Source organism: Metopolophium dirhodum, chromosome 1 (genome assembly GCF_019925205.1).
Source record: "Metopolophium dirhodum isolate CAU chromosome 1, ASM1992520v1, whole genome shotgun sequence".
NCBI lineage: Eukaryota > Metazoa > Arthropoda > Insecta > Hemiptera > Aphididae > Metopolophium > Metopolophium dirhodum.
Genome location: NC_083560.1, coordinates 19925618 through 19940259, shown reverse-complemented (window position 1 = coordinate 19940259; position 14642 = coordinate 19925618). Strand labels below are relative to the sequence as shown.

Here is a 14642-nt window from a genome sequence, read left to right as displayed (position 1 = left end):
ACATAAATAATAAATAATAATATATGATTAAAAGATAAATATTTATAATATATTTTATAATTCTATATTAACATTTCTACAAATGGTGCCAATGATCTTGGATCGCAGAAAATACATTTAATTAGCGATACAAAATGGACTAATTTAGAGAATAAAGTGAATTGAATCTCACAGCTGAAAAATCAAACCCAATCAAAAACAAATTCCTTAAACCTCCCGATTTAATGAGATAACACAATTTTTTAATCAAAATTATGCCTAAGATGAAAAACAAATAAGTGAAATTTAATCACACCACAGAGACATGCTTTCGACATAAAACATGCTATAATTATAACCACGAAATATGCTTGACAATTATTATAAAACAGAACATTTATATTACAAAAACAAATACCTACAAAACTTATAATACGACAAATTTGCGACAAAATAGGACACTCAGCAAAAACGTGTCGATTAATTATCAATCAGAAATTAAAAAAGGTGGATAAGTGGATGTCGCTCTGCTGTACAGTAGGTTACAAGTGGGTCACTGTAATGGATGGTGTTAAATTTGAATTCAATGATATAATATCATTGTATAAGAAAAACTATTCTGAGCGAAAACGGTCAGTCAGCCTATGATTTTACCAAGTATATTTGATGATATTATTGTGAATAAAGTAATTTATATATAACCTATTTACTCAGAGCCTTGTTTTAAATTTTCAATCTTTAGCCATAAAAGTTAAACATTTTATACATTTTTAACCACAAAATAATTAATAAATTATAAATTTGATAAATGTTGTCAAAATTTGAACTTTAAATGCTTATAAAAAAAAATTGTGCCTATGTATTTTTAATATTTTTCAACTGCTATTAGAACGATATATCAGGAGCCTTATATCAAATTTTCACGCTTTTTTACCCAACAAATAAAAATTTATTGATATTTATAGAAAAAAAAACTAAAAAAATTTAAAACTGACAATGTCCGTAAACAGCTCAAAAAGAGTCAAAATATTTTCAACATTTTATGGTGTATAGAAAATGCTAATATAAACATTCAGTGAAATTTTCAAATATCTACAGTCATTCGTTTTTTAATTACAATAAAATAAGAAAATTGTTACATGAGAAATCGAGTAAATATCAAATGTTGTATAAATATAAATTTCAGACGCTCATAAAAATTTAATTTAAGTTTCTTCTAGACATTTTTTTTTTGATAAAGGTAGACAAACTTATGAGTAATCTTATATTACATTTTAAAATCTTAGATTTAAAAAGAAAATTTTTTATGAATTTCTAACTCAAAATAATTTGCAAATTTTCGTGATTTTTCCGTATTTTTCAAGATTTGAACTTTAAACGTGTATAAAAAAAACTGTGACTAAGGATTTTTAATTTTTTTCATCTGCCTTTGAAACAATAACCTAGGAGCCTTCTATTAAATTTTCAAGCTTTTTTACCTAACAAATAAAATTTTATTGATATTTATAGAAAAAAAATTTAAAAAAACTGAAAACTGACAATGTCCGTAAACAGTTCAAAAAAAGTCAAATTATTTTCAAAATTGTATTGTGTATAGAAAATGCAAATATAAACAACCAGTGAAAATTTCATGCATCTACGGTCATTTGTTTTAGAGTTACACCAATAACCAAAATCGATTTTGTTAAAAATCGATTTTGCGTAAAAATTCCCGTTTTTCCTTAATTTTTCTTTTGTTTTTCACATCGCTTTTGAAAACTACTGGGAAATTAAAATTTTGACCTCCCCAATGCACCAACGATATTCACTTTCCCATCGAACAAGATACTGAAGTCGAAAATCGAAGCATTATTTCGACTACTTATCGTGTACACAGACACAAAAATAAAAAAAAAAATAAAAAAAATAAAAAAAAAAATAAAAAAAAAAACACACATCATTGTAAAATCAATACATTCATCGTTTCACTCAGAATCTAAAACTAATTTCTAGGTAAAATTTTAGGTACTGATATATGTTCCCCTTTATCTTCAGTCTGCTAAAAATATAACAATAAAATAATTAATATAACTGAACCACTACATATATAATAAGCTACATCAACTATCATTACAATTTCAGTAACAATATACACGGGAGCAAATATATGTTACGTTAAACATACGTTAATGCCCCCTGATATTGAATTTAAAAGATCCTATCATGTTAACAGGAGCAAAGAATACATCTCTAACTCTGAACGAATTAATTTAATTAAAATTAAAATTAAATCCCATGAATTCGAAATTAAAGCATTTGTTTAAAAAAAATATTTATTTCATCATACTACCTAACTACAATGTGAAATATATTTTTTAAAACAATCTGATGCTAATATGCTTCAAAAATAGCACTTTAACATCGAATAATAGTAATAATATTATAGAAATACAAAATCACAACATCTACAAAAGCGTTACTAATTCAACACCTGGTAAGTAGGTATGTACAATGTACTCCATTTCATTGTATAATTGTACATATTATTTTTAGCTATTGCCCCATTAAACAGTAATACTGAAAGAATGAAAAAGCTATAAATTACAGTGAAATAAATAAAAAGATTCATCGAAAGTAAAAAATTGCTAAACATTAGAAATTGTGTAGATTGCTGGCCACGCTGGAAAGAATTATATTAGTAAAATAATATGGCTAGGTAAAAATCTAATAAAATAAATAGAATTTTATTGAATATTTAGAGATTTAATACATATTTATTTTTCTAGATAATGAATATTTTATAACAAATATTGCATATATTATATATAGTCCAGTCAATAGGGGTTTTGCCTTGCATAAATGACTAAAGTTTCGTCTTGGGGCCCTGATTGAACAAAATAAATGCGCCGTCCCTCTGAGGTCCACAATTGTCCGCCATCTTGGATTTTAGGTGAGATTTTTCACTTTTTTGGGGGTTTTTTACAATATCTCTATTAACTTTTCGCCAAATTTCAAAACTTTTTTATTTTATGCAAGGCAATGCCTTTTTTGGAGCCCTATTGACTAGACTAATATTATATACTCCTCTGTTACCAGTCAACAGGATTTGTCAATTTATTGATAGAACATATTATATTGAATAAAATGCTTAAGGTAAACAATTATGTCAAATTACATGTCTAAATAAAACTGTCATTATGAATATTAGATTCTGAGTGGAGCGATGAATGTATTAATTTTACAGTAAAGTGTGTTTTTTATAAGCGTTTTTTTTTACTGTTATTCAAAAACGAATAACTGTTGATATTTGAAATTTACACCATATGTTTATTTCACAATTCCTATACTTCATAAAAATATCAAAATATTTTGACTCATTTTGAGTTATTTCCATCAGTTTTAAATAAAAAAATATATTTTTTTTTCTATAAATGTCAATAAAATTTTATTTGCCGAGTAAAAAAAAGCGAAAATGTAATACAAGATCCTGATATATTTTTATAATAGCAGTTGAAAAATATTAAAAGTTCATTTGCACACATTTTTACTTTCTTGGTTTTTATTTGTGTAAAGAATTTGTGTAAAATAAGAAAATAATATATATGTAACTCAGTAATGATGAGTAGTTGTGTAATTTAACTTTAGTTTTAATATAAAATATTAATGAGAGAGATTTGATATCACACCTGAGCGGTATAACCACTTGAATCCATAAAAACTTCGGCGTGAACGGTTCCAAAATCACATTGGCTAGAAGAAGTGCAGTGAAGATTTTCAGAACTTTATCTCCAATCGTTAATTCACTACAAAGCTGTAAGGTGCGTTTACATTAGGCCGCGAACGCGAACGAACGCTACCGAACGAATGTGTACGCATATTCACTTGACATTCGGCCGCGACCGTTTACATTGTTCGGTCATTCGTGTTCGTCAGTCTTCGCTTTCACAAAAATCTTCGCTCCCAAAAAATACAACAAAGTTAGTATCGACACAGCTGTTGTCGAGTAAGATCTGTTGATTTTTTGACATTAAAGTGAAATGTAAAGCCTTTTAACCAGGACGAAATGTATTTGTGTTTAATTTGAATATTTGTAATTTTTATAATTAAAATGTCGTCAAGTGAAGAAGACGATTTGGTATTAGCTGCTTCAAGTTTAATGCTCATGAAAGCATTAATAAAAAAACTTCAAAGATAAAGAAAACGTCGCTGGTGGATGACTTTGTTGTACAGTAACAGAGAATTGTATAGTGGAACTATGTTGCTAAACGACCTACAAAAGGAAACTGGTGATTATTTTAAAAACTGCTGTAGAATGTCATATTATGATACATTTAACCAATTACTCACTTTAGTTATGCTTAAAATTAGAAAAGAAAATACGAAGTTTCAAAAAGCTATACCCTCTATGAAAGACTGGCATTGACATTAAGATACTTGGCGACAGGTGATTCATTTGCAAGCTTGCCATTGGTTTTTAAAATTTCAAAAACTTCGATTACACATATTATACCAGAAGTCTGTACAGCGATAATTGAGGTTTTACAAGACTACATACAGGTTATTTTTTTAACTATTAAATAAAAAATAAAAATATCCTTCTTATATAACAATATTATATACTTACTAAAAATAAAACATTGTAATAAAGTCATAGAGGTATAAGCAAAAAAAACAATATTAAAATATTAAAATAAATATATTATCCTTTTTAAATAACAATAATATATACTTACAATAGCAATATAACAATATTATTAAAATATAAAAAACTTAAATTGTCAGTCCAAACTAGGCGTTTGTTGATACTGATAGTCATATATACTTGGGAAGTTAGACGTATCTTGATGATAAGGCTGCTGCACTGTAGAATGGTTATATGGTGACTGTTGTTGAATGGAAGATATTGAGTGAAGAGATGATGAACTTGGTGATGACATTGGAGATGAAAATGACATTGTATTGGCTGAAGGCTGATTATTAATATTAAGATGGTTGCCAGGATTGTTGTGAATATAATTAATTTCAGTGGTGCAAATGAGACTACTTATTTGATGTTGAAGTATTGTCTTAGTGCGTTGATCAAATAATTCAATTTTACTGACAACATAGTCACCGAAAACTATACTATCGCTCTTCACTTTTGGTGTTTGCCTTTTATTAGAAATTTCTTTTATTATTTTATATGCTTCTGCTATCATAGGGTCTTCCTGTACATTTTTCTTTTTAAAACTGTTCTTTTTTTGGGTGAAACAAAAATTATTTATTTTTGAGGTTGTTCTTCATTACGTCGACTATCATCTTCCACGATTTCAACCTCTCCATGATGTTCTTCATGTTCTTGTTCTATGTGTGTGACAGTCGGCTATAAAAAGAAATTATAAACATTACCTACTCAAGTCTCAAAATAAGTTTTTGATAAATTGATTTTGTTTTTTGGTGTGACTCGAAAACGAATAACCAAAGTTTATCAAACCAAACGAAATCTTAACGAAATGTTTATTTTAGCAGTTGTTATACATAACACATTTTCAATTTCTATTTTCTTTTTTTTTTATAGAAATGTAGATAAAAAAATTAGGCTGGTCAAAAAATTTTTAAACTTTTATATAGTTTTCTCATAATTTGTACTTATTGTGAAAAAAAATAAAAATTCGTAAACCCCATTTTTTTATAAGCGTTTAGAGATAACTCACTATAAAGCTGTAAAGCTGAAAACATAAAAAAAAATGCCCAATAAAATTTGTTTTAATTTTTTTTAATGTTCTGTAGTGAATTAACTATTGAAGATAATATTCTGAAAATCTTCATTGCACTTCTCCTAATCAATGTGAATCTAACAAGATCCCAAATAACGAAATCCGCTTTCCGGTATCGGAGAACTATCTCACTAAATTAAAATGAAAATGATTTTTTGTGAACATTTTTTCTGGATTCAAATTGTTATACCGCTTGGGTGTGATATCAGTTAATAAATTTCTAAAAATTAAAAATCAAGAAAGTTTACATGCCGATCCCTGACTTGGCAAGCGTTTTTATAAGCATTTAATGTTTGAATTTTGACAAAATTTATCAGATTTGTGGGTAATGTGAAAAGTGGGTAAGTGGACGTCGCTCTGCTGCACAGTGGTTTACAAGTGGGTATGGATGGTGTTAAATTTGAATTCAATAATATAATATCATTGTATTAGAAAAACGATTCTGAGCGAAAACGGTCAATCAGCCTATGATATTACCAAGTATATTTGATGATATAATTGTGAACAAAGTAATTTAAATAAAACCTATTTACGTGGAACCTTGTTTTAAATTTTCAATCCTTAGCTGTAAAAGTTGAACATTTTACTTGAAAAATATCATAAGATTGTATATAGTTTTTCCACTTTATACTTATAGTATCAGTCCAAATAATTGGAAAATTGAAGACAAATTTGTTTCATATTACAAAATTTAAAAATATCGAAAATACAACTGGTACATGCCCATGTATTTTCAAAATTTTTAAATTTTATAATAAGAACAACTTATGAGCAAATTTGTTACATGTACCAGTTGCCCCCAAAAGTACCTTTTTTATATCAATTTCCCCCAAACTAACTACAGCAAAATGTACCAGTTGCCCTCAACCATTATACTCTTACTGGAGTTAAACCACACCAGATTGTATAGAGTGGCAAAGTGGCGTAACTGGGTAAAAAACTAGGGAGCTCAAACTAATTTACTAACCAAAATCAAAACCCTGAACCTTGCGCTGGAACTCTCCCGCTTGTGTGTGTTCGTGTGTAGTGGTGTTATGACTAAACTAGGATTGGTTGAGTTTGTCGTGCAAATACTAGTGAGGTATGTGGTGTAAATGTGTAATGATAATATGTAAGGTGTGTATATTTGTGCTGGTGTGTAGGCTTACAACTATTGACGGTGGATTATGGATAACTAATTAACAAATGGATAACACGGTTTGCTGTATAATTCACAATTTAATATTAAGTACAATAATATACAGTATAATATTTTAAGTACAAAACAAGCTGACTCGCAGTAATACAACTATTTATGAATGTCAGCCCTTCTGTCCCAACAGGTAAAAATAATATAATAATAAATATCCACGGCCCTTTATGGCCCAACAATAAGTTTGTAAAATAATAAATAATAAAACTCACAATTTAAACGGAGCACGGCCGGTCAGCTGCTCCTATCCTATATAATAATAATAACAATAATAGTGGTCGCGGTGATTAGCGCACACTAACAGTATACAAGAAAAAACAATATAATAAAACAATATTACTATACAATATAATTGCTGGTCCTTTGCGCCCACAATGAACACATTGGTCAATTAAATTAAGATTATAAATTTCGCACGAACAAATAGTTATATTGCAACAGCGGCGATTTGCACAATAATACTTAAAAAGTGGCGATATGCGCCCGTGAACAATTAATATAATATCGCGTTGACTGTGTGCAACGAACTGGTCCGCCTTAGGCGGCTGTGCTAATACTTCACGGACCGCCTCGTTATTGCGGTCGTGTGGTTTTTTCGTACGTACATAATCTACATATTATATAACGTAACAGATAATACAAAAGTACAAAAATAAAAACAATATAAATACGACACTGTGTGTCTGTGTTGTGTGAATGAACGCCCGCAGGGGGGTGCCAAGGGGGCCATTGCACCCCTGGAAATTTTTAACTGCATGTACTTTAATATCAATATCGCTACAACTAATATTAGATTATAAATAATTTTTTTCTTGCCCCGAGAGAGATTTTATCCTGCGGGCGCACTTGGTTGTGTGTGTATGTGTGTGCCGGTCGGTGGCGGAGCCTACTCATATTGTCGCGGCGGCGACAATACCTATCTTTATTAGTATTTTTATGGTTGTTATAGAAATATTATTATATGATACGAATATTCGATGTATACCTACGTCTTCGATAGGTACATTAATATAGATGAAAACCACTAACGTTATTAACACGATGGAAAATGTTATAAAATAAGTACAAACAAATAATTAATACATTACTATAAGCCGTATAAACGCAAAATTAAAAATATTACTAATCACACATACTTAAACAAAAAAGCCAGAATTGAAGATTATATTATAAATAAACTAGCTGATTCCCGTTCACTTTGTTGCCCGTTAAATGCACCAACTCTTTATGACTCAAACTTTGTTCAAGTCATTATTTAATATTCGATGTATGGTGTTCAAAACTTATTTTAACTTTTCTGTTCCCTGGAATAAAAATTCTGATCGCAGCAGTATATTATCAGATGTGTTATTGTGGCTGGCCAATTTTATGATCGATGCGGGCTTTTGCTTACTGCGTAGTTTTGTCATAGCTATATTGCTAAGATTTTATCAGACCCACGGATTTCTCACCGTATACTTTTTATAACTATTTCATAATTCTGTGCGTTGGCCCTTCTGCCCCATGCGGGCACGTGACCTATGCTAATTGTAGCGAACATTAAATAATAGTTATTGGTTTCCTCGGGTATCGTCGCAATGCTGATATCATCCTGACAATATTGTATGTGTAGTAATAGTTGTAATATACTATATATCATATATTGTATATTATAACTATATGTAGGGGCGGAGTAAGACCCGTACGCAGCAATAATATTTTGTGTAGCTCGCGCATTGTCACGTCATTCTATTACACGAGATACCAGTGGCGGATAGGCCCACCGGGAATTCGAGATTTTCCCGGTAGGCCCTATTCTGTGTTGATGTATGGGGGCCCTAGGACCATTTATCAAGTACTGAACCTTGTGTGAGGATGATTGAAAATAATTTTAATAAAGATGCAAATTGACTAATTTGATATTTTTAACCACTCTACAAGAAAAATACCATAATCATTTTGCTATAAACAATATTTATTTTTGTTCCCCGTATCGGCCGTATCGTTGGGAATATTGAGATTTATTCTTAGAGTAGAGTTATAGAAAACCGTATTTAATATCGGTAGATTATAGCTGTACTCTATAATGTAGATACCAATGCGGTGGTTATACGCTTTTATAGTTTTTTAATTATTTTTTTTCAAATGTGTGGTTTTTAACGCTGATTTCGAAACTGTTTGAATTTTTTTGCGGAAACCATTATTTTTGAAGTTATAGTCATCAAAAAATGGCGATATTACGTTTATATGCATTTGCGCAACACTACTTTAATGCTGCGCGGAGGAACTCGTGTTTGGTGTTTTTTCGATTTTTTCGTCCGAGCGCAGCGCATCGAGCTAGTGGGCAACGTTAGCCGATTATGTTCTTTTTAACAACAATGTTTAATTCCGAGGCATACCCAAGGTGGTTTTACACAGCAAATCGGGGGATATTATCGATTTTTTTGTCCGAGTGATATTCAATTCTAAGTATTATTTTTTTTTTTAAAAATGTGCGTTATACGAAAAAAAATTAGTTTTGACACCCTAAGACACACATTTTGGAAAAAAAATTAGAAAAATTCAATTCTAAGTATTTTTTTAAAAAAAATTCGCGATACGAAAAAAATTTAGTTTTTGAAGTGTTTCATTATTAACTTCAAAACGAAGTTTGTTCGGGCTTTTTTTTTACATTCTTAAAAAGCACCCTTAAATATGCATTTTGAAAAAACAAAATTTTAAAAATCGAAAAGTTGCTTAATCTGAATCGTTCCCAAATCGGTATCTATATTATTTATTATATAGTGTTGTATTGTATTGTTATATCAAAATAAAATTTCGCTCACGTGTTATTTTTTGCGGGCTCTTATTCAAATAAATTACTTCCCGGTAAAAAAATGTAAGCCTATCCACCACTGCGAGATACGATCGTAGCCATCACCATATCGCCATCCCCGTCGAAACCTATGGTTACACGGTCTGCCACACTCATTTAATAAAAAAAACCGAGTTTGCGTCTATGGATGTAACATACATCGTCTTTGTGGCTGTGTAGCAGATAGTTTTCACTCCCCAGGAATTTTGAATGGCGTGTTGTACTAGCACAGGGAGTAACAATTCCCTATACCAACAGGCGTTTTTCACTGTTTATTTTAAATCTCTCAGTAAACTAATAAATATTTTAATCGCTATATTCATAGGCGTGCGCACGGGGCGAGCCGGGCGTGCCCCGGCTCGACCGGAACTTTTTTGGGGGCATAGTAAAATGTCTATATATATTTCAATATGCCCGTGGAAATCATTAAAATTTTATTTTTCATGATTGTGAAATATAATTTAAAATATATTTTGTGTTTACCTAGCTATCATTATATCACTTTTATTCTGTACGAAATATTATGTGGGTACTATGACTATAATAAATGATTATTTTCTAATATACATTATTCGAGGTACCTAAATCGTTTTAAGATAAGCGGAATGCGGACCTGCACCAGCAAGCGCTCGTGGACGCATGTCGCATACACACTGCTCCACGGAAAAACCCATGCGTTTATAATTATTCGCTTTCAAGTTTCAATGAAACACCATAAACGGTCCCCTCAATAATCTAATCGGTCTGTTTACTGTTGTCATTTGTGATTTGTCACTTTTCTGTTCAGTGTACACCGTGTGTCCATGTTTACCGTTGTAATATTTTTATACTATAGTGCCGCGAAATAATATGATCAGAGTATCAGACCTTATTATATTTAATATTATTCTTGTTAATACATCGGGTGTTATGTAAATTGTATTCAACAAAGAACTTTAACATGTCAAGTCAACGAAGTGGTTGTGAAAAGAGAAAACGTAAAGCCTGTAAAGAAGCAGAACTATTAAAAATTAAAAGTAAATGTTCAATAAAAAATTATTTTACATCAAGCACATTCAATTTTCAAAGTTGTAAGTACCTAATAAATTTCTTAATAGTTATTAATGTAAGAAATAAATCATTTATCAAGAGTCTAGATAGACTCAGACCCCAGTAAAATTTAATTAATGTAATGAGTTATTTTAAATAATAGAACAGTCGTAATCTGGGGGGGGGGGCACTACGGGCAACTGCCCCTCAGTTTTTTGACTGAGTTGGCATAAGAATCTTATATATTTAAATACCTATAGTTTTTTTTAGTTAATTTAGCCCCCCAGAAATCTCAATGGATTAATGGATATAACATATTACACCCTATATTACACATTAGTTTAAATTATAATATACAAATTTTTTTTATAATAATAATAACAATATAATAATAATAATAATCAATAATAATAACTCAATAACTCTGTTTCTGTCAACAGCTAGTGCAGAAAATACAACAGATTCTATATCTGACAGCACAAAGAAAATTGAAAATAAGGAACTACATAGTGATGATGGTATGTATTTTTATTATAAAACAATAAATTTAATAAACTTAAATTTTTTATATGGTTTTAATGTTTCTGTCAACAGCTAGTGCAGATAATACAACAGATTCCATATTCGAAAGTTCAAAGAAAAGTGAAAATAAGGAACTACATAGTGATGATAGTATGTATTTTTATTATAAGACAATCAATTTAACAAATTTTAATTTTGTTATGGTTTTAATGTTTTTGTCAACAGCTAGTGCAGAAAATACAACAGATTCTATATTTGACAGCACAAAGAAAATTGAAAATAAGGAACTACATAGTGATGATGGTATGTATTTTTATTATAAAACAATAAATTTAATAAACTTAAATTTTTTATATGGTTTTAATGTTTCTGTCAACAGCTAGTGCAGATAATACAACAGATTCCATATTCGAAAGTTCAAAGAAAAGTGAAAATAAAGAACTACATAGTGATGATAGTATGTATTTTTATTATAAAACAATCAATTTAACAAATTTTAATTTTGTTATGGTTTTAATGTTTCTGTCAACAGCTAGTGCAAAAAATACAACAGATTCTATATTCAACAGTTCAAAACAAAGTGAAAATAAGGAACTATATAGTGATGATGGTATGTATTTTTAGTAGCTTATTAATTATATTATATATTTATTAACTATATTTTTTTTGTTTTAAGTTAATATGGTGAATGTATATGATCCGGTTAATCCATTTTCAAAAGATCGCTTAGAGTTCCAAAATCGAATTTTGAAAGGACGTTACAAGCCTATATTAGATCTTTATCCACGGTCACTTCAAAACTCTAAAAAAAGGTCATTTCAGAAAAACTGGTATGATATTTTTGATTGGTTAGAGTATAGTGATGCTTCTGACACAGCATTTTGTTTCCCTTGTCGCTGCTTTAAAGGTAATGAAATAAATAGCAGCTACAGTGAATCAACATTTAGTAGTAATGGTTTTAAAGCGTGGTATCGAGCTATTGATGCATTCAAAAAACATCAATCATCTAAATGTCACTTAAACAGTGCAAAAGCATTAACTGATTTTATTAATTTGAAGTCAATTGACTGTGTGCTCGATAAGAATCGTCTTGAAGAAATTAGTAGAAAAGAAAAAGATCGTTTGAAAAACAGAGAATTTATGAATCGTATCATTGATATTATAATTTGCTTAGGAAAGAGTGGTAGGCCATTTCGTGGTCATGATGAAAAATCTGATAGTTGTAATCAAGGACTTTTTAAGGAATTAGTAATCTTACTGACAAAATATGATGTTGTTCTTCAAGACCATTTACAAGAGGCTCCAAAAAATGCTTTGTACACAAGTAACAGAATACAGAATGATTTAATAACATCAATTAAAAATGTTATTTTACGAAATATAAAAAACAACATTCAAAATTCGTTCATATCAATAATGGCTGATGAGACTACAGATGTTGGACATTTTGAACAATTGTCAATTGTTTTTCGATATTTTGATGAAAAAAAAAATAGACCAGTTGAAACTTATATTACATTGAAACGAATGCAATCTGTTACAGCTCAGGCTATTTTTGACTGTCTTCATGATGTATTGATACTTATGGGAAAAGATTGGCATTCAGTTTTATCAGTTTGCTTTGATGGTGCTTCAACTATGGCTGGTAAAATAGGAGGCGTGCAGACAAAATGTAAAGAACAAAATTCAAATATTAAATATATTCACTGTTATGCTCACTGTCTAAACTTAGCACTTGTTGATTCAGTATGTGATAAATCAAAAAATTCCAAAAGAAATAAATTAGTATTCAATTTTTTTGGAACTATACAATTTACCTACAATTTTATTGAAAGTAGTGCAATGAGGCATGCAATTTTAGAAAAAATATCCAAAGATGTAGGAATTAAGTTACTTACATTAAAGTCGTGTTCTATTACTCGCTGGGCGTGTCGAGCAGAAGCAGTCAAATCAGTGCTTAATAACTATGAAGTTTTGCTTTTAGCCATAGAAGAAATTTGTGAAAGTAGTAGTGTTCCAGAAATGTGTGCAAAAGGAATGGGTTTGAAGTATCAATTAAAAAGTTTTGACTTTATTTTTGGGCTGTATTTATTGAATCCTATATTAAATATAATATTAAAGACAAGTTCTTTATTACAGTCACCAAACATGGATCTTGTACTAGCAGTAAACAGTGTACAATCTTTAGTACAAAACTTGATGGCTATGAGGAATAGTGATGAAGAGTTTATAAATATTTATCAACAGTCAGTAGAACTTTGTCATAAAAATGGTGTACAAGTACCAGAAGTAATAAATAGAAAAGTGTCAACTCGAATAGACAAAACATCAAATAATCAATTTTTTTATAAAACAAAAAAAAATGAACTTAAAATAACTGTGTACAACCAATTGTTAGATGAACTCATTTCTGGCATCAACTCGAGGTTTAACCAAGAAATTGTGCAATTAGTTCAAGCTGTAGCAAGTATGATTCGTCTAGACACTACGCCTGTAATGATTTCAATATTATCAAATTTTGCAAATGTCCCGGTAGAGAAATTACAATCTGAGATAAAACTATTAAAATATTTACCAGCTACTGATGGTAAACCAGATACTAATACTAATAATGAATCTATTCATGCATGGCTTGATTATATGAAAACAAATAATTACATAAAATCATTTAATGGATTTTTCACCGTACTGAAATTATTCAGTATAATACCAGTTACAAGTTGTTCCTGCGAACGGGTATTTTCAAAACTAACAATAGTAAAAAATAAATTAAGGAGTACTATGCAACAAGACCGACTTAATAGTTTATTATTAATGTTTACTGAATCAGAATTAACATCTAGTATTAACATTGACATGGTGATTGACGAATTCAAAATGATGGGAAATAGGAGAATTCATTTATAATTGTTTTTAAATTATACATAATTACACATGTATACATTATATATGCTTTATGTATTAATTTAGTACCTATAAAGAATATTTGTTTATTAAACCAAGCTTTTTTTTAAATGTTGGGTAATGTGTTTTGTTCTTTTTATACATAACTATTAATTGTATTTATATCATTTGATGTTAAAGAATTCAAAGTTTTACTTTGTAAAATATGTACTCTTAAAATATATATCCAAAAATTAGCAGTAAAATACTTGATTCTATGTATAGATATAAATACTACATTGTTTTTATTTTACAACAGAATCTACTATGAAGGAGTGTTAGAAAAAAATTAGGGGCACAGTATAAGTATTGGGGCACTAATTTGTATCCAGGCTCGACCGGAAGTTGAAGTCTGCGCACGCCTATGGCTATATTGATGTTTTCGCTTTTAGATTTCAACACAGTAGCG

General features: G+C 29.6%; 1 pseudogene; it reads left to right on the top strand.

Annotated features, from left to right (window-relative positions):
• Window positions 1-10679: 10679 nt before the first annotated feature.
• Window positions 10680-14197, top strand: LOC132933733 (zinc finger MYM-type protein 1-like; annotated as a pseudogene).
• Window positions 14198-14642: the final 445 nt, after the last annotated feature.